This window comes from Perca fluviatilis, chromosome 9, assembly GCF_010015445.1.
Source record: "Perca fluviatilis chromosome 9, GENO_Pfluv_1.0, whole genome shotgun sequence".
Classification (NCBI taxonomy): domain Eukaryota; kingdom Metazoa; phylum Chordata; class Actinopteri; order Perciformes; family Percidae; genus Perca; species Perca fluviatilis.
The window spans coordinates 29,066,902-29,088,187 of NC_053120.1; positions in this window are offsets into that span (position 1 = coordinate 29,066,902).

Sequence of the window (21,286 nt, forward strand, 5' to 3'; positions counted from 1 at the left end):
ACATTCTGATGTTGTTTTCCAAAATAAGAGCCCCCCAAAACTCATATAGCTGTTTTGTCCATACATTCAGAAAATCATAAATATAAAAGTCCTAGCTTCCACAGACCACTTTCACATCAGATGGAGAGGACACCTTCTCAAGGTGTGATCTACAATGTTTCAAGACATTCTGATGTTGTTTTCCAAAATAAGAGCCCCCCAAAACTCATATATACGCTATTTTGTCTACACATTCAGAAAGTTATAAATATAAAAGTCCTAGCTTCCACAGACCAATTTCACCTCAGATGGAGAGGACTCCTTCTCAATGTGTGATCTACAATGTTTCAGGACATTCTGATGTTGTTTTCCAAAATAAGAGCCCCCCAAAACTCATATATACACTGTTTTGTCTACACATTCAGAAAGTTATAAAAATAAAAGTCCTAGCTTCCACAGACCAATTTCACCTCAGATGGAGAGGACTCCTTCTCAATGTGTGATCTACAATGTTTCAGGACATTCTGATGTTGTTTTCCAAAATAAGAGCCCCCCAAAGCTCAAATATTAGCTGTTTTGTCTACACATTAAGAAAATCATAAAAATAAAAGTCCTAGCTTCCACAGACCAATTTCACATCAGATGGAGAGGACACCTTCTCAAGGTGTCAACTACAATGTTTCAGGACATTCTGATGTTGTTTTCCAAAAATAAGAGCCCCCCAAAACTCATATATTAGCTGTTTTGTCCATACATTCAGAAAATCATAAAAATAAAAGTCCTAGCTTCCACAGACCAATTTCACATTAGATGGAGAGGACACCTCATCTCAAGGTTTTTTTTTTTTTTTTTTTTTTTTTTTTTAAGGACGGAGGTTCACCTTCCAGCAGGACAATGACCCCAAACACACCTCAATCCAATATTAAATCTGTGGTCAGACTTAAAGATTGCTGTTCACAACCCAAACCATCCAACTTGCAGGAGCTGGAGCAGTTTTGCAAGGAGGAATGGGATGATGTAGATGTGGCAAGCTCATAGAGACTTATCCAAAGCGACTTAGAGCTGTGATTCCCGCAAAAGGTGGCTCTACAAAGTATTGACTTTAGGGGGGTGAATAGTTATGCACATTGACTTTTTCTGTTTTTTATTTCTAAAAAATAATTTTATGTATATTTTTCTCATTTCACTTCACCAACTTAGACTATTGTGTTTTGATTCATCACATAAAATTCAGATAAAAAAAACAACATTGAACTAAAGCCTGTAATGTAACAAAATAGGTAAAAAGCCAAGGGGGGTGAATACTTTTGCAAGGCACTGTACATGCAATACACCTTGCACAGTCACATTCTTGTCTAATTGTTGAATGTGATGATACAGATGTACTAGTTTTGCTGCTATACTATTCAAGCAAAGGGATGTTTGGATCCTCAGCAGTGTTTATGCACTCGGGACATGGCCTTGAGGAAAGATTTGTCCCTAGCTGATCGCTCAGAAGCTTGGAGCAGTGCTTTGTGATTGTTTACCTGCATGACACGCCCTCACAGGTTGTAACACCACAAGCAGTTTGTACAGAACTGGGAAGGCCACTGCCCTCACTGAAGACCCATCTTTGTAAGTTACAGGCAATTACTAAATGTGGACTCTTTGGTAGCCTGGAAGAGGCTTTGCCTGTGGCAAGAAGGTATGCCCTCCTTCTGTATGGCCAAAAGAAAAAGTTGGTTGGACATCCAACCTGGATGTGCTGAGGTACAGATTAGCATCTACCAGAGATTCGTCAGCAGCAAATCTACCCCCAACAGAAGATGCTTTCCAGCATGTCTTCATGCTTTCCAGCTTTCCAGAATGTCTTGATACTTACTGGGTCACACTATGGGGTCGTGTACTATAACCCTCAAGTGGAACTATTCTTTGATAACAGGGCGTTTCCTTTTAAAGTGAATCCAACATCATATGTAATTAGTCTCATATTTGACATTTTGACAGGCTTTTTTTTTGAAACACACACATCAGAATGTCTTGATACTTAATGGGTGACACCACCAAGGGGGTAGTGTACTATAACCCTCAAGTGGAAATAGTCTGTGATAACGGGCCTCTTTTAAATTGAATCCAAAATCATATGTTCTATGCCTCATATTTGAGACTTTGACAGGCTTTTATTTTGAAACTATACATCAGAATGTCTTGATACTTACTGGGTCAAACTATGGGGTCGTGTACTATAACCCTCAAGTGGAATTATTCTTTGATAATAGGGCGCTTCCTTTTAAATTGAATCCAAAATCATATCTAATTTGTCTCATATTTGACTTTGACAGGCTTTTATTTTGAAGCTGTAAATCAGAATGTTCTGAAACATTGTAGTTGACACCTTGAGAAGGAGTCCTCTCCATCTGAGGTGAAATTGGTCTGTGGAAGCTAGGACTTTTTTTTTATAATTTTTCGAATGTGTAGCACAAAAAAAACATCTATATTTGAGTTTGGGGGGGGGCTCTTATTTTTGGAAAACAACATTTTGCAAAATGTCCTGAAACATTGTAGTTGAAACCTTTAGAAGGTGTCCTCTCCATTAAAATTGGTCTGTGGAAGCTCGACTTTTATGGTTTTTTATGATTTTCGTATTAATTGTAAAAGCGATATATGAGTTTTGGGGGCCTCTTATTTTGGAAAACAACATCAGAATGTCCTGAAACATTGTAGTTGAAACCTTGAGAAGGAGTCATCTCCATCTGAGGTGAAATTGGTCTGTGGAAGCTAGGACTTTTTTTTTTATGATTTTCTGAATGTGTAGACAAAACGATATATATGAGTTTTGGGGGGCTCTTATTTTGTAAAACAAAATCAGAATGTCCTGAAACATTGTAGATCACACATTGAGAAGGTGTCCTCTCCATCTGAGGTGAAATTGGTCTGTGGAAGCTAGGACTTTTATTTTTTATAATTTTCTGAATGTATGGACAAAACAGCTAATATATGAGCTTTGGGGGGCTCTTATTTTGGAAAACAACATCAGAATGTCCTGAAACATTGTAGTTGAAACCTTGAGATGGTGTCCTCTCCATCTGATGTGAAATTGGTCTGTGGAAGCTAGGACTTTTATTTTTATAATTTTCTGAATGTATGGACAAAACAGCTAATATATGAGTTTTGGGGGGCTCTTATTTTGGAAAACAACATCAGAATGTCCTGAAACAGTGTAGATCACACATTGAGAATGTGTCCTCTCCATCTGAGGTGAAATTGGTCTGTGGAAGCTAGGACTTTTATTTTTATAATTTTCTGAATGTGTAGACAAAACAGCGTATATATGAGTTTTGGGGGGCTCTTATTTTGGAATTCAGCATATCATGCAATGACAGGTTGTGATGTGTGCTAAAATCTTTCTTTCTCTCTTTCTGACAGACAGACAGACAGGCAGGCAGACAGAATAAATGAATGGGAAATTGCTAAATTGTTTTTAGTTTTGACGGTCTCACCGTAATAGCAAGTGTATACGCGCACCGTGAAATATAGGGGTGGCTAGTTTGACCGCTCATTTTGAAGTGGAGGCTGGCTTGACTGCAGTAAATTCCGTTCTCAATGTAACACTATGAAGTTTATATGCATCTTTTTAATGTTTCTGAAACAGTGTAATTTTTCTTCTAATGATCATAAATGACCTGTAACAGCAAACGAGACTAAGGGGAAAGAACAATATATTTATGCACGTCCGATTTTTCCCTGGAAGTGTTATGTAGTTGGTCACAGATTTCTTTGTAACACAGGAAAAGGTAGGATTTTTCTTTATATATATATAGGCCTAATTGTATTTTAATTTAATTTTAGAATATATCAGTTGTAGTTATGGCTGATACTGGGGCAGGGCCATCACAGAAAAAAAGGAAATTAAAGGAAGAACATCTAAAAGCTAAAAGGGAAAGTGACAGACAAAAACGTCTGCTACGGAGCCATAACGTGAGGTACAAGGTAATGGAGCCTTTTATACGTTGTTGTGTTTATTTAGAACTAAACAATGGACAAATGTATGATGTAAAGTTATTCGCTGTCAAGTGACGTCAAAATGAATGCTAGTCAGTGGAATGCTAACAGAAGGTGATAAAATCAAAATTACCCCCTTGGTAACTTGTATGAACTTCGCAGCACCTGTATCCCAACATTCATTTCGGCATTCAATGATGGTTGGATTTCCAGTACATAGACAGCCCAAAAACAAATTTTGCCATCTTATTCATCACTAAATTCACTTCTGAGAACAATTTAGGCGAGAAATGAACGGTTTACAATTCGAATATAGACAGTCTTGCGAAAATCTTTGCCGAATTGACAATTTGCTCCAAAGTTTTCTGAGTTTTTGGAGCTCCATAAAGTGACGCGACCGCCAGCTTGCTCCTGCCGGGGCTGCTAGCTTGGCGCTTGGACAGTCACACTCGGAGACCCCGCTGTAAGCCGGAGGTCTTTTAGACCGCCCCCTAAATAAGAGACTTTTATTTTGCCTTTGACGGATCGTTTGTTTAAATATCACAACACATGTCCATTATAAGATTAACGGGAATCTTTGATTAACTGTCTTTTCGGAGTTAAACTCCACAAGTGTGCACGCACACACACACACACACACACACACACACACACACACACACACACACACACACACACACACACACACACAGCGCAGCAGGCAGAGGAGAGAGATATACCCGTTTATTTTCGGGAGACTTGTTTACATTATGCCATAGGCTATAGCCTACATTATATTTTGTATTTAGTTCATATTTTTGGTGTATTTGTTTTCTGATTTATTAGAAGTTGAGTTTCAGTCTGTATGAAAAATGAACAGTTGTACATAAAGTGGTAACATGTTATGACATGTTATGTAGACTAAAGGGGAGACACCAACCTTTTATAATTTGAATTTCTAATTTCCATCTCCCTGGGCATATACAGTGCATATAGTTCCCCCCGGCCTTTTTTTTTCGCTTAGTATAATAATAGTAGGGATCGGGTTCCACTCTTTTGAATAAGTAAGGGGTGTTTGAGCTAAACCATAAACAATAAAATTAAAGCTCAATTAGTTTTATTTTTCAATATTATTGCAATAGTTGTAGCATTATGAGGTTTTGTTGTCCGGAGATTGTTTTAATACAAAGTGGTTATATTGTTGTGGTTTTTATTTCTAGCTGGTATTTTGGAGCCCTGCAGGTAGTCTCTGTGCTGGGGGTGTTGAGCAATAACAGGAAGAACGCATCGTCTCAAACAGCGTTTTCTGTGCTTGTGAACTTGCGAGTTCATTCTTCCAAGAACAACCAGCAAGAACGTTCTCCCCAAGAACACAAGTCCGTACTTAGCATTCTTGAGATTGAGAAACACCCCCTGTCTTTCTGCTTGAGCAGCACTGGTTGAAGCCTGAAAATATTGTAAACAAATTAATAACATAACTAATTACGCTGGTCGGACTGTTCAGCTCTGTTTCAGACTGATACCTCCGGTTCAGACTGGTCCTCATCCTCAACACGTGTCTTTTTCAGTCACGGAAAGTACTTTTCAATAGATTGAAGCAGCAAACATTCAGTGTAAGAGTAAAAAAATGACATAACATTATTTATAATAAGTTTATTTGATTCAAAGCTGCTACATATAGTGTTTTGACCTCGACAAAGAAACAACCTTTACGACAGCAGGTGTGGTAAAAACATTACCGCTTTTGTCCAAAGCGGCCGCTAGAATCAGCACAAACTGAAAGTTACATATAGCCACTGTAACATCACTTCCAGCAAACTTTATGTGAGGGCAAAAGAGCATCGCCGATCTGCATTTACTGGACTGATCAGTCTCTCACCTGTTGATTGTCTGTATGGCAGCATGTGATCTGCTAGTTGCTTTTGTTTATGGTTATCGGTGGAGCTAATATGAGTAACCACAATACTGTAACGTTAAGCCTGTAGGGTATTTGTTTGCCAAGCAAAAAGCCTACAACAGAAATGACTATGAAAGTCATGTATTTGATACATGCATTGATACTTATTGATGTGACTTAATAAGCTTTTAAATATCTTGAAGTATTCGGCACTGACCTGTGCCTGTATCCAATGTTTTAGACACAGATATGGTAATATGGTAATGGTCCATAATGATGTTAAATTGCATTTTTCTTTTTGAAGAACGTAACATTTTCTGAGGGAGGACCCCTAAACCCCATGTCAAATATGTGCGCCTAATTCTTGCAGAAACCTAGGGAAAACACTGGAATGTTATTTGGGTTTATATAACAACGATACTCCCAATCTGAATTTACTTTAATTAACTTGCTTGGTCAATAAACATCAGAAAATAGTGATAAATGCCTGTTTCCTAGAGCTCAAGGCTTCAAATCAACCCGTTCAACAGCCGGCCCCAGTCTGGCCCCTTGTGGTTTAAGTGGTGGTTTAAGACCACTGATAACTCACTAACTCTCTTAACAGAACATAACATGTGATTTACCCAATCTCAGATGGCAGCAAGCTGTAAATGCAATTGTTCCTCCAAACTAAATACTTAACCACATTTCATACCCCACCACCACGACCCAAAGGGCAATTTGTAATCCCTGTTAAAAAACAAAAAGTCCTTTGGTTAGCTCTTTCAATATCATGAATTCAAGAAATCTCCCTTTTGTGGCTTACATGTGAACCTGTTTGTGAAATACTTGAACAGACGGAAAAGAGTGGAGATGAATTTATTTCCATCATCCTCTCTTCCCTTGAAAGCCGACAGAGGTGCATGCTCAACACTCATGAAGTGCTTCTGTGTATTTGAAAGGAGCAATGTAAAGCTCTCACCAGAGCTTTGAGGCATAATCATGACACAATTAAGATAATTTCCCTAACACTGCTGGTGGCGAGAAAAGCAATTTTTACGCCTTGTAATCGAGTCTGGCTGTCAGATTAAGATAGCAGGTGATTTGAGGGAAATTGTCTTGGCTAACTCTTTGGAGTGGGATCCAGGTGGCCTCAGGTATCTCCTTGCCCGTTGAGGTTGCCCGTAAGGTAATATAGTTTTGATTTTGAAAATGAAAGAAACATTTGAGCGGTGGATTTTGTGTCTCTGGGCATTTGTCATCTTATTACCTGCCTCTGCTGCCATCTTCTTCTGCATCTTGTGACTTAAAAGAGCCAAGTGGTCCGTTATCTGTGTCTCACTTTCTGTGTCTCCTTTTTTCTCTCTTTCACTTGCCATCCAATGACTCAAAATTCAACACATACAAAAAAATAAAAAATAAATCAGTGCAGGATCTAAGTTTCTCGCAGCCAATACATTCAAAAAGATTTAATTAATTTAATGAAATGCTTGACGTTAGTTCAAGGCGAGTCAAGTGTATTTGAACGGCACCTTCCAACAACAAAGCTTTGCCTTAAATGAATAAACTTGGCTTATGTCTTTCCTTGACCCTACGTGCTTTACAGAAGACATACATAGGATTTTAGAGAAACATAAAATAGAAGATTAACATAAGCTAAAATTGAATAAAAACAGGAGAATAAAAGTACAGTGCAGTGAGAGAAAGGTGTGTTTTTTAAGCCTTGATTCAAAAGAATGGAGTCAGATCTCTATAGATACATTTTCTACATGTTTTATTGTATTTATTTTGGTGGAAAACATTTCTTTTTTTGCATGATGTACTGTATTGCATTGTAGCCCATGTTTCTTTCATCACACATTTCATAAAAAGTAAAATCACATTGTACATTTTTGAAAACAACACATTTAATATTGTGATCAGGGTACATTGGCTTTGCAAACTATTCAGACAGTCTTTAGAACCTTTGTTGTGGCACTCCAAATTAAGATCAGGTTGCTTTCATAATCGAGTTAAGACATGTAACTTGATTGCACTCCCCCCTGGTGGCAAATTCAATTGATTAGACATAATTTACAGGCACATGCCTTTTGTATACCAGGTCCCACAATTCACAGTGTTCCACCAGACCAAAAACCAAGCCATGAAGTCCAAGGGATTCTCTGTACACCTCTAGACCTTTTTGGACAGCAGACATTTTCACTTGTCATTGCAGAAAAAACATGGGCTACTAATAATATTAAAGGACAAATCCTGCGCAAAATGAACCTAGGGGTTAATAACACATGTGTACCGAGTCGACCGTTCTCTGGGATTTGTTTTCATGCTAATAGAATGTGACCAGTTTTAGCGCAAACCGCTAATTGGCTTATACCGCTAGTCGTCGGGGCACAGGTAAAGTAAAAAGAAATCGCTATTTCTATACCACTAACAAGGCTCCAAATAGCACTACAGACAGTTTATTAAAAAGTTTGTAAAGACAGTACCGTTCACGTATACAGGCAGGCGCCATCTTGGGAAAACCAACATGGCATCATGACTAGAGGTCGACCAATTAATCGGTAGGCCGATTAATTGACTTTTTTTACATAATCGGCATCGGCCAATATCAAGCCGATTAATAGGCAGGCGCATCTGCGGGCAGCCTGGTGTTGTTGTTGTTGTGGAACACGTGTTCGACGCACGCTGCCCCTTGAGTCAGTTACCAGCAGAGTGAGCAGACCTCATCCAGTGCCTAAGGAAGGAGCTGTTCCTCGGAGAAAAACGGTAAGGATTAAATTCTTATAAGTCGTATATATTTAATGAAAAACGTATGACATGTTACTGCCAACTTCGAGAAAAAACATTAACAGGCGACATGACGTTCGGCTACTTTGGATATTGATAGCTGTCGTGTCATGCTGTCATGTCACAATAATTAAGCTAGAATTTTGCAATCACAGACAGTGGATCTGAGACTTTTATTATTTGTTCTGTGTGTTTATATTTGAGAGGGTTGTCAACTCAATGCAGAGAAAGAAGTTGTAGTTAAAAGAGACCACCGCACCATGTAGGCTAGTGAAGGACTGGCTTTGCTTTGCTAGTGTCGTTGCTAGGGTTGGTACAGAGTAGACCCGCTGCTGATATGGCACCTTTGCCATAACGACCCGTATCTACCGGACCGAATAGCAACGCGGATTTCTGTACCTCATTTCGGCGCCACTGATATGCCTGCGTTGCTCTCTGATGCTCCGAAAACGAATGTTAGAATAACAGAAACATCGCAGCATGTGACGCTAGTTTACATTACACTCGTCAGCAGCTAACGTTAGCCTACCATTAGCTAGCAGATGGATTAAACACGATTAAAATGCTGACAGCTAAACGGTGTAAAGTAATCCAACAGCAGTATGTTAAGCAGTGTGCTGCTGCCGTTGTTTAGCTACTTGTCTGAAGAACAACACAGACGGTGCGTCGCGGTGCATTCAAAGTTGTTGTAAAATACCCTTTTGCCATGGTGGTTGTTTTTGTCGTTCAACAGCAATTTACTAGTGAAATACGTTATTGTTATAAGTAGGGCTGGGCGATATATCGATATAAACAAATATATCGATATATTTTTAAATGAGATATGGAATTAGACCATATCGCATATATCGATATAGTTCAAATGTGATCCTTGCTCCCATAGATATGTCGGCGTGAGGTTCTAAACATACGTCAAAACCCGCCGCCATCTTGGAACAGGGGTCCGAAGCATTCAGATCAACGCTAAAGATGCCGGACTTTTGTACTGCTTAATTATGTTCGATAGAGGAAATGAAAAGAACAAACCGCAATGGATAACATTTAACAGGTGACAATGTGTTTTATGATTATATATGCCGCCCGACCAGCAATCTGAGCGCTGGCCCAGCGCGGAGGCGGGAGAGCCCCGTGCGGCCGCAGCGTCTCTTCCCCGGGCAAAAACACAGCTTCGCCTGCTGCTGCGCCGGTCCCCGCTGATCCAGATCGGACCAGCCAAAGACAGAGTGGTGACCGATAGGATCTTACACGTAGTCCAGGACGAACTGTATGTCGATATCGGCGGAAAGTTCCACTAGCTACGTGTGCAGGCGGACGGAAAGAAGCTACAGCGGGGCGCGACCGTCCGCGGCTGCAGGATCTGGAGCTCAGTGCCCGTTAAAATTACATGTAACGCATAAATACATACAGAAATAAATAGTGGAGGAATGAGCCTGGACATTTCAGTCTGTTTAAACTTCACCTTGAAGCAGAAACTCTTAGTTCAGAAGGGTGAAGTTTCCGTTTGGACTCAGATCTGTGAACCGATCATAATAAATATTCTTTGTATTAACACATTAATTAGTTTCTTTGTTTTGTAGTCGATAGTTCATCTTTTAGTTTACTTAAGTGGAAGCAGTATCAAGTGGAAGAATGGGACTATAACCTAGGCTTACAGGCATAAGGGCATTACATTTTGAACAAAGTAGATTATATTAATATCAAAAGCTTAATTGACCTTGGAACGAATCACAAATAGCCTATGGAGCTTTGATTTCAAAAATTATTACCCCTTGTTATACAGTATTTAGGTTTACATTTTATTGTTATTTGAACAGCTGAGCATTTAATCATGAACCAGGTGAAGAAACCGGTTTATTATTTATTTGATTTTGCAACTGTTTCTATGAAACTACTTGTGACATGTCATATTTGATTTGGGCTTTGACTGAACATTTGCTCTCAATTCGCGGAAAAAAATATCGGGATATATATCGTATATCGATATTCAGCCAAAATATATCGGGATATGACTTTTGGTCCATATCGCCCAGCCCTAGTTATAAGTTATAGTTATTACATTATTATTAAATCATTTAATTTGGACCATATGGCCTAAAGTTGTTTTCCCCCCTTAATTAGGTTTTGTCCATTTGGCTTTGTCTGTCAACAAACAAAACAAACCAAAAATACATGTTTTAGGACAGTTTTTGGGAAGATGATAGAAACTTTTTAGCCTTGTATCACTTACAATGCACTGAATTATTAGCTGATTTATAAAACAAATGACTTGAAGAAGATACTATACAAAAATACTAACTTAACCTTGTATTTTCCCCCTTTTTTAGTCATTAAGTCTGATGGCTGAAAAGAAAACCACCCCCTTATGGCAGCGCTTCACCCAGCCAACACCAAAACAAAGAAATGCTGCTGTTGCTACTTTGTGTCAGCACTACTATTGTTAAAATGGTCAATTTATTTTATTGTTCTCAGCTGTTTGATAAATGCTGCTAAGTGCACTAAACTTTATCTTTTAATTGAAAAGTTTATTTGACAAAGTTAAATTTATTTTCTTTCTTTCTTCTTACCTGTTTTGTTTATTTATACAATATATGTTTTTACATTGTACATGTTTAAAGTGCCCATATTATGAAAAAAACACTTTTTCTGGAATTTGGGGTGTTCTTTTGTGTCTCTGGTGCTTCCACACACATACAAACTTTGAAAAAAAAACATCCATGCTGTTTTGAGTGAGATACGGTTTCTGAATGTGTCTTGCTTTCAGTCTCCTGGTGAGCTGTTCAAAATCGGCCTCGGACTGTGACGTCACAGTCCGAAATGAGCTGGCTAACCACAACCGTTAGCTCATGTAGTTAAGCGTTAGCGCTAATGCTACCGGCTACCTAACGCACGGAGTACGTAACGCAAACGCAAGCGTACCGTCGTTATCAATAGCAAAGCACTGCTACAACACACACAAGTTCACCATAATCTACAAAAGAACTACTTACATGTGTGCCCTCATTTAGAAGTCTCCCAGGTAATCCTGCCTTGTAACTGACCAAAGTTGGAGAAACAGGCTTTCTTTTACTGTCTCTAGAGTTAGCTAGCTGACATGCTCTACATCTGAGCTACTGCACATGTGCGAGTGCAATCAAAGATAGTACAGAAGAAGAAGATGAAAAGAGGTCTCACTCTGTAGCTAAAACAGAAACCAGGTGAAAAGAGGATCTGCAGCAGTGAGAGAGAGCTGTGCAGTACAACAAAAATATGGTGTTTTTTGAAAATTAAACCATGTAAACCTATTCTGGTACAACCTTAAAATACAGTTATGAACCTGAAAATGAGCATAATATGGGCGCTTTAATGTAAGTATACAAGTGCAGATTGGTGTTCAAGTGTTCAATAAATGTTTTTGTTGAGAAATTTTGTGTATCTTAAGTACTTATTAGTGTTAAATTTTATCTTTCAAATAGAGGTTAAAAACAAGCAAATATCGGCCAAAAATAATCTGCAGCATATATCGGTCATCGGCCGACCCTGATTTCAAAAGATCGGCATCGGCCTGAGAAAACCCATATCGGTCGACCTCTAATCATGACTTTGCGTAAACATACACGCCACTTTCCTAAAGCCAAATGGCGTGTTATCTGTACGCATTTTGAGCTATCTGCGTGTATGTCTACGCTGTATACAGCGGTGATAAACATACTTTCATACTACTCACTACAGCGAAAATTTACATGTAATATAGGTCAATGGAGGCCAAACGGCGTCGATAAACACGCAAAAAAACGATTATGCGTCTGATAACATGCCAAAATGGCATACGAATTGGCGTATCATACATACTTTATGAGTTCAGTCTGGGGAAAACAGTCAGGACCAGTCGAACGACGAACGCAGTGTAACCAGTAACCAGTAACATAGCTCGAGCACGGCGTTCGACTGGTCATGACTGTTTACCCAAGATGGCGCCTGCCTGTATACGTGAAAGGTACTATGTTTTCAATAAACTGTCTGTACACTAACAAAGTTCTCAATGCTTCGGTTTACATGTAGGGACCCTCATTATGCTACCGTGGAAGCGTGGTGCTATTAGTGGTATAGAAATAGCGATTTCTTTTTACTTTACCTGTGCCCCGACGACTAGCGTTATAAGCTAATTAGCGGTTTGCGCTAAAACTGGTCTCATTCGATTAGCATGAAAACATATCGCAGAGAACGGTTGACTCGGTACACGTGTGTTATTAACCTCGAGGTTCATTTAGCGCCGGATTTGTCCTTTAACGACGACTATATTCTATTCAGGGTCCGTTTTTTTGTGCTGAATGCACGTTCACGACAGGACGTTTTGGTAACACCAGCTGGTAAAAGGCAAAGTCTTTTGACTGCTGCTTCTTAGTAACTTTTTTTTGTTTGTTTGTTGTTTGTCCTTGTCCTTTCGGGTGCCGGCGTTTTTTCATGCAGGTTAGGGTTAGGGTTAGGGTTAGGTTAGGGTCCGGGCAGTCGTCCCACATTCCTCACATAATTCACATAAAGATTTGCGGTAATCGATTACATTATGTGCAATACCCAATCCCATACTGAAATTCAGGCCCTAGATATGTTGACCATATTTTATTACTTCTTTTACTGCGTGTACATCTAAACAGGTTATATGTGAACAGGCTAACATTAGTTAGTTGGTTCAGTTCTAGTAACATATTAGTTAGACCTTGCAATTACTGTGTGTAAATATTTAGTAAAAATTTGTCTCTTTGTAAGAACTGTGTCTGTGTGGTGCAACTTGTTTTAACTTAGTGATGTGGAAATCTCCATTTAGTAAACACTTGCATTATAAGAAGGCTACGTTTATATTTAAACACAGCTCTAGCAACCGGGCCCAGGACTCTTCCTAAAGCTGGCATGCAGCCACACTCAGTTTCCAGATCTAGGAGGTAACCAAGAACCAAATATCCACTCTATCAGTACTTATGAAAATGGAGAACGTGTTGCTTTTTCATAATGTCTGTTGCTTTATCATTATGGGTTATTGTGTATTGAATAAAATGCCCCCAAAAAGTACATTTATTCTATTTTGAATTGAATCTTTTAACACAAGAACAGGTGCAAAAAAAGTGAAAGGGTCTGAATTTTATATATATTTTCCCCTGAGGGGATCAATTAAGTATTCTGATTCTGATACTGTTCAGTCACTGTTATCTACCCATTTCTTAAAGGATCCTACTGTGTTGTATAGCATCAAGTCAATAGCCAAAGTCTCTCTGTTTTACAGAGAGTGGAAAGGCAGAGCAAGCGAGTTAAAATTCCTCCCTCCACTAGATGGCATCGACGGACTAGAATTTAATATTCTCTCAGCCAGGACCAGCCTTCCCACCCAACATCAGCTCGCTCAGTGTGTATAAATCCCTCATCTTTGACTGGTATCTACTATTCATTTGGCAAGTTGTTAAATGATGAAAGGAAAAGATAGATTATTTGATGTATTTATTGAACATTACTTTTTAAAACACAGCTGAGATCAAGTACCATTATGATGATTATTTTGTGCAGACATTTCAATACCAATTTCCTCTTCTCACTGGCTGTCTCTTGATAAATCTTTTTTTTTTTTCCTGTAGCTTTAACAAAAATGAAATTATATTCAGCACTAGAGGTACTTCAGTTCAGTAATGTGCACCTTATAATAATAATAATAATAAAAAACACATTTATTACTAAACAGGGAAATAGATACCTCTGCAGCAGCTTCTGCTGAAGGGTTATATTTTACATTCTATATTACCATTTCAACAGATTTATCAAATTAATTAGTTGCATTACAGTGTCATGCAGCAGTAATGAGGGCGATTGCTTATATCTTGTGGGTTTGAATTCCTCCATGAAGAGTTGAGTAGTATGGCTGTGGCATTCGTCTTAAACTTTCTGCAGTTTTGACACAGAAAAAAGAAAAGAAAAGTGTCTTCTGACTTGACTCTCTAATTTTCATATTTTATTTGCTAAAAAAAGACTCCCATTTGTGTGTCTGTCGAGGTCAATTTGGATTGTAGGGCCCTGGCAGTAAATGGCACAGGCAGACTGTGGAATCCCCTGCGATCGAGACTGGCAGGGTTCAATCAAATGATGAGAGGAAACACATTTGCATGCAAGTGGATACAATGTTCCCTGAAACCCCACCCAAGAAAAGGCTTGGTTGTGTGAAATTTTGCTGAACTTAAAGACTTCAATATATATTTATATATATATAAAAAAAAAATCAACAACAAAAAAGCACCCAATTTGCCTTCTGATTTGTCCTGCATTGGGTTTGGCTCGCTCAATGTGAAAATCGGCGACCACAGTTGAGTGCATTCTTGAATGCGTTGACAGGACATGAGTACTATATGTTAAGTTTATTTGCATATCGCATCATGATTGGGTGCCATGATTGCCACAAAATCAGGCTCGTAGGTATAAGGGTTGCATCGGTTCATCAAGCCCACGGTTCGGTTGTGGTTTTTGGGTCACGGTTTTGGTTCAGTTTGTTTTGCACATTGGGGAGAAGGAAAACATGACCATTTCCAGTTTTCTCTCTGTATTTTGTCGTTTGCAGGAATAACATTTTCTTCCACCAAGAGATTTGATAAAATATGAAATCAACAAATAGCCTATTCCTGACTTATGCTGGTGTATCCTAAAAGATTACAGTTTCACCTCCACATGCCATTTCCACCAATCTCCACGTTTGGGAGCGTTTTTTGTTGTTGTTGTTTTTGTTTTTGACGTCCGTCACTCGCATGTCTAATGAAAACAGATATGCCTCCATTTTATTAAACGTATCACTCCGCACTGGCGTGTCTCACGGAGATCCCCACATTTTTTTTTTTTACGCTTCAAGTCTATTCTTGTCGCGTTTAGAGAAGTGTAATCTGCATAGACAGCTGTTTAAATGACACAAATATCCCGCTGTATACTGTGTGTGTGTGTTCTGAATTTATTAACCGTATCTCCAACTATTGATCAACGTTTCCTGTCAGTTTGTGAGCTTGCCTGTTTCACCACAGGCAGATTGCCCTCACCCGCCACGGTGGGCGGGGAAATAAAATCCAAGAATCTATACATAAACACTGTTTTTTTGCATGGAGCCTACATGAAAACTATTTTGGCAGTGTAGATTGGATGACAGAACTTGTACGCGCCGCTGCCGTCTTGCTGCCGTCTCGCTCCCATCTCGCTCATGCCTCGCTTCCAGTGATAATTCCCATTCATGGAACCTAAAAACTTGCAGCTCACATGTGCAAACTTGGCTGTGGTTTATGGACTGAACTGTTACGGTTTGGTTTTGTAGTAGCGCTACACGATATATCGTATTTCTATCGTCATCGCAATATCAACAGGGGCAATATACACATCGCGAAAGGCTGCGACATATCGCAATAGACACCAAACATATTTTTGTTAGTTGAAAGAAAATATGCACTTTAAAATGTAACTGTCAGTTCTTTTTTTAGTGGTGCCTTTTATACTCAATATAATGTTCAATTTGTCCATAAAAGAATGTTTTAAATACAACAAGCAATTTGTATGTATCTATGAGTAATGTCGTTACCGCGATATTCACCAACAATATCGCATATTTTCCTTATGTCATGCAGCCCTAATCCCTAGGGTACAGGTCTTAAACGCTGATATAAGTGCAAATAAGTTCAGCAGATGAATTTGAAAACAGTTTTCTAGTGTCAAACACTTTTTTGAGGGAAGAGGGGCTTTAATATATTTTTTAATGCTGTTAAATTGTTTGTTTGTAAGTAATGTTTTTTTTATGATCAGTTTATAAACCCACAAAATACTCCTTTTTTATCAAATCCCTCAATGATACACATAAATATACAGTGCCTATGATTTATGTGGTTCAAAAGTTACTGAATTGGCCTCAATCAGTGCTAAATAAATAATTAATAATAACAATAAATGCCCATTTTTCAGCTAAACTCACAGGAGCTGAAGTGTTTTACCGCTGCTTGTTTGAAAGGAACTGAACAGGATCTTGTTAGTGAGCCGGTGCAACCCAGACCACCATAGGTTGACAACTGCCTACAGATAAACATCAACCAAAAGTGAAAATATAAGAACACAGAAGGTGTTTGTGGTTTTAAGGATTATAATTTTAAACATTTGTTATTATACTCAGAATACCATTCTTATAAAGCAGACATTTTATATAAAAGTAACTCCCAATCAGGTCAATCCTTCTGTACCTAAACACACCCAGGTGCTAGTCACCCGCATGGTTTCAAGTTGTGTTTTAATACTAAAACAAAAAAAAACAACAACTTCCAGGTGAGTTCCCACCTAAAGAGGTGTTAGATAGCACAAACAGCCTCATGTTCCTGCACGCTCCAGCCCACAGCTGCTGCTATCTCTCGTTGCTCGGCCTTGTTTTTAAGTCAACCTCACCACAACACAACCGTTGTGCAGACGAGATGGCACAGCACTTTGCTGGTTGTTGTTGAATCTCTAGCGTGTAATTTAAATTCCCTTTGTCTCATATTAACATTAAAGAAAATGCCATTGCCAATGTAAATACCTATATTTTATTAAAGTTTTTTCTGTTGTGCATAGTTCTGTGGATTCGACTGCGCAACAACAGCACCGCATTAGAAAGCAAGTTATAGGTGTAACAATATTTCCCTATTATACACAGTATAAATGAATATTAGCCAATGTTTTTTTTTTTATATTTTAATTTCCATTTATTTTTGTATTGTATGAAAATATTTTATTAGACTCTTGTGTAATTTATCACAGTGGACATCAAGTCAGATTTTATTTGTCAGTGTGACAGTATTGTGTGGGTTCAGTTTAGTTGAAAAAGCCTACCCTGTATTATCTCAAAACAGTTATGTAACTTAATGTTGATAACAAAAGATTATGCACACTGACTTTAAGTGATTACATAAACTCAAGCGAGTTTCTGTAACACGCAAACGTGGAAGGAAGGGGAAAAGTAGAGCTGGGTATCGGAAGGCTACTCAATACCTTTTTAAGGTATCGACCGAAATAACCCAGTACCAAAGAATATCACAACTTCTCCAGTCAAACTATACCTGCAAAAAAAAAAAAAAGACTACTTGTATGTTTTTTTTTCTTGCAGAAAATCACCACAAGCGTTCTTCGATTTATTGCGACCGGTGATAGGCCCAGCTAGTGGTGGAGTGGTGGTGACATTTTATGAAACTGAATGCTTCCATGGACCTTTTTTCACAGCAGACATGTTGACGTGTCCTAGTAGGAGAAGCACAGGTGTATTCAAACCCATTAATGATGGCTGCATTCCACTTAGGAGAGGCCCTGGTATTGGACTCTCTGAAATAGCTTACTGGGACACTTGATGGAACTGAGCCATCGTTAAGGTCACGTGTCAAACTCAAGGCCCGCGGGCCAAATCCGGCCCCTTGTAGATTTAGATCTGGCCCGTATATCAATTTGGGTTCACAATACATTTTGGCCCACCTAGTTGTGTGCCAAACCAAAAACACAGGAAAGTGTTTTTTTAAACTGCAATGACGTGACATTCAAAGCAGAATATGGCAGATATGCCAACTCTGAGACTCAGAAATTCCCCCAGAAGGAACTCTTTTGATGACTTTTGTAGGGCTTTGTGTCAACAAAAATGCGCCAAAAAGTGTACAAAAATCGGGAAAAAGCAACAAATTTACCAAAAGGTGACAAATGTCTGACAAAGCCACAAAAACGTCGGAAAAAAACATCAAAAATGAGGAAAAAAAGCTATCAAAATGTAAAAAAAAAAAAAGTGACATGCAGTAACAAAAGCACGTCAATAAACTCTACATGTCCAGCCCTTGGTGCTATTCTCTTTTTCCAGTGTGGCCCCTAGTGAAAATGAGTTTGACACTGGTTAAGATTATCAATCTCAGCTGTGCTTTTCCTACTATGACAAGTCAAAAATGTCTGCCGTGAAAAAGGCCCATTCACATGATGGGTCTCAATTGAAGTAGGAAAAAAACTCCATTGGTATCGGTATCACTTTAAGTGCTCTGGTATTGTAATTGTTTTAACGATACCGAGCCATTGAAGAAGGTGACTGCAAGCTAGCAAACAACCTATGTAGACAATGCATGATTTCAAAAAATGTCTTGAGGAAAGAAAAGCATTCGACACGCTTGTCAGACCTCAAGGGTACACAGCTTTTGGTGCGTAACAACGTAAACATAACTTTGTTTTCAAGAAAACTTGACATGACACCTTTAATCTACCTGGGACATAATACTGCATCAGATCACCGCTCCGATGTGTATCATAGCCGTCGCAACTCATGGCGTTCTGGGATAACAGCCAGCTCCCCTGTCCTGCAGAAGGTTCATGGTAGATGGTGATGAAAAATGACTGCAGGAAAGGGGATTTGGCGAGGCACTTTCGCACAATGACATTGTCTGAACTACAGCCTCCTCGGCGTGCCGTGCCTCAGCGACAGGCAGCCCTTTAGTATTTCCTGTCAAACAGAGCATTGTTGCTTTTAGTTCACCTTAAGTGTCTAGACAGTGGTTTTCCTGCTCCGTTGGTTCTCTTGGATTGAGGCCAAATCTTCACTCTTGGAGGTGATAAGAGTCTTATCTTGCTGTTAGAGGGGCTAGAGACTGGAGCAGAGCTCAAGTGAGTGTCACTCAGGTGGCAGTGTGGGCACCTTTTAAGAGCAGCAGGGATAGTCAGCCGGCTTACTGTACTGACATTGAACGAAACTCCCAAACAGCCAAGACCTGCATATTCACTTTGACTCATTTATTTGAAATCAGAAGCGGAAACTTTTACAACCTCTCCTGTGTGGCTGATAAGCATTTTGAGTTGTCAGCTGTACAGAGAGAGAGAGTTCAGGTATTATTTATGCCTTGCTCATCATTGTTTTCTTTCTGTATTAGAAACCATTGTACAACACATGTGAAGGGCATGTGAAGGTGGGCGCCTATCCAATAAAACGAGAAAACTTCCCCGAGTTATAAACAACACTGAATAGCTTGGTAACAAAGGCAAACAGCCGTTTCCAAACAGAGCTTTTTTTACTTTCCCGCACCACAATGATAAATTATGAGATTGAGGTCATCCATTGACGTACAATGAACAGCCTACATTCTTCCTGACAAAGTGCAGGAGGGTTATACAACGACTATTCAAATGCTTCCCTTTATGCTCGTCTTTGCTGGAAAATGGTTGTTGCGAAAAGTCCAAGGTCCCTCAAGTAAAAATCAATCCGTGGATTGTGCGCTGGTCCTTGTTTGAGGTCCATTGTGGCTAAATTCCCCAGCCAGGTAACACAAGAATGCTGCTTTTATTCTCAGCATAGTTGATCCACAATATTGGCAAATGGTCCTTAATTCCTCTCTGTGCAAGGTAACTCTCCAGCTTGAAGTAATTCAGACTCTTTTCTTCACACTTTGAATAGTGGGCCTGTGTTGCGAAATGAAAAGGAGTCAATAGATGTGGATGATTTATTCAGGGGAAAAGCATTAAGACTTTGCAATGAGAAGCATGACTGTATTCTTTTGCGAAGGACACGTTCTTTTCTACAACACAAGGCAAAATCTATGGCTGCTCAATTCATTCTGCACTCACAAAAGAAATTGAATTGATAAAAGGGAGGGAGGGAGGGAGGGGAGTGGAGGAAAAAAAGTTTGCCTGAATTGATAGATAGGCCCCATGTTTGATTGGTTACCGCGGTGATGCAAATTTTAAAGCTGATAGCCATGTGGTCTGTTTAGGCCATTTAAGACATGACCTTGCATATGAGTTTTGACTCAAACTTACTTTTTTTAATGGTTTTATATGACAGTGAATGTTTTATTGAAAGACTTTTTTTTATTTTTTTGCCTGAATACAGAAAAAAAAAAAAATTCAATTTCTCTATTTAGTGCCAAGAATAATCAAAAAGTTGCTCGGGATGAGAGTTCATTTAGATTTCACTCAACATTGTATCCATAAATTGTATTTTCCTGAATGCGTGCTGTTTTTATTTTGGCCATATGTGTTGTGTAATCATACTGTTTTGATGCTTCAGTCGCTCTGACATTTGATGGTGCAGGCTGTCAGGCCTTGTCTTGGATTAAGGGCAGCATCAGGCAGACATATGTCCTTTCTGCTTTTGTATTGGCTTTTTTTTTTTATCTGGGCGAAATATAATTTTTATCTCACTTCATTCAGAATGACAGTTCCTCAAAATCCCTCCACACCAAGGGATATTCATTACTTTTTGTAGACCTGCCTGGGTAGCCCGTCAACTTTTCATCTCCCTTCATCTCTCATCTATTTCACTCTCTCAGAAAGAGTTTTTTATTTTATTTTTTCCCGGGCAATTTTCCTGCTTTACTTTGCTATGACCTTCCTGCTTAAATTGCTTGGCTTGTGTTATTCACAGTTTGAGATTTGCAGAGAATAATATTGCACCATAGGATTTCCCACACTCTTAGGTGCCCAATAACTTGTGACAGAATTTCTGTGACCTGGTTGTCTGTATTTTCTCAGCTTAGGTCGAGGTGATGGGGGCTGTAGTTCTCATCCAGCTGCGCTGAACAAAACGCTCAGCCTTTCATGTGTAGCCGAAACTGCACACACAGTTCACAGGAGCTGTTTCATTCAAGGAAGTGCAATGAAAAATAGAACTAATAAAGCATATTTTCCAGTTTTTAGAAGAAAATCAGGGGTGTCAACAAAACT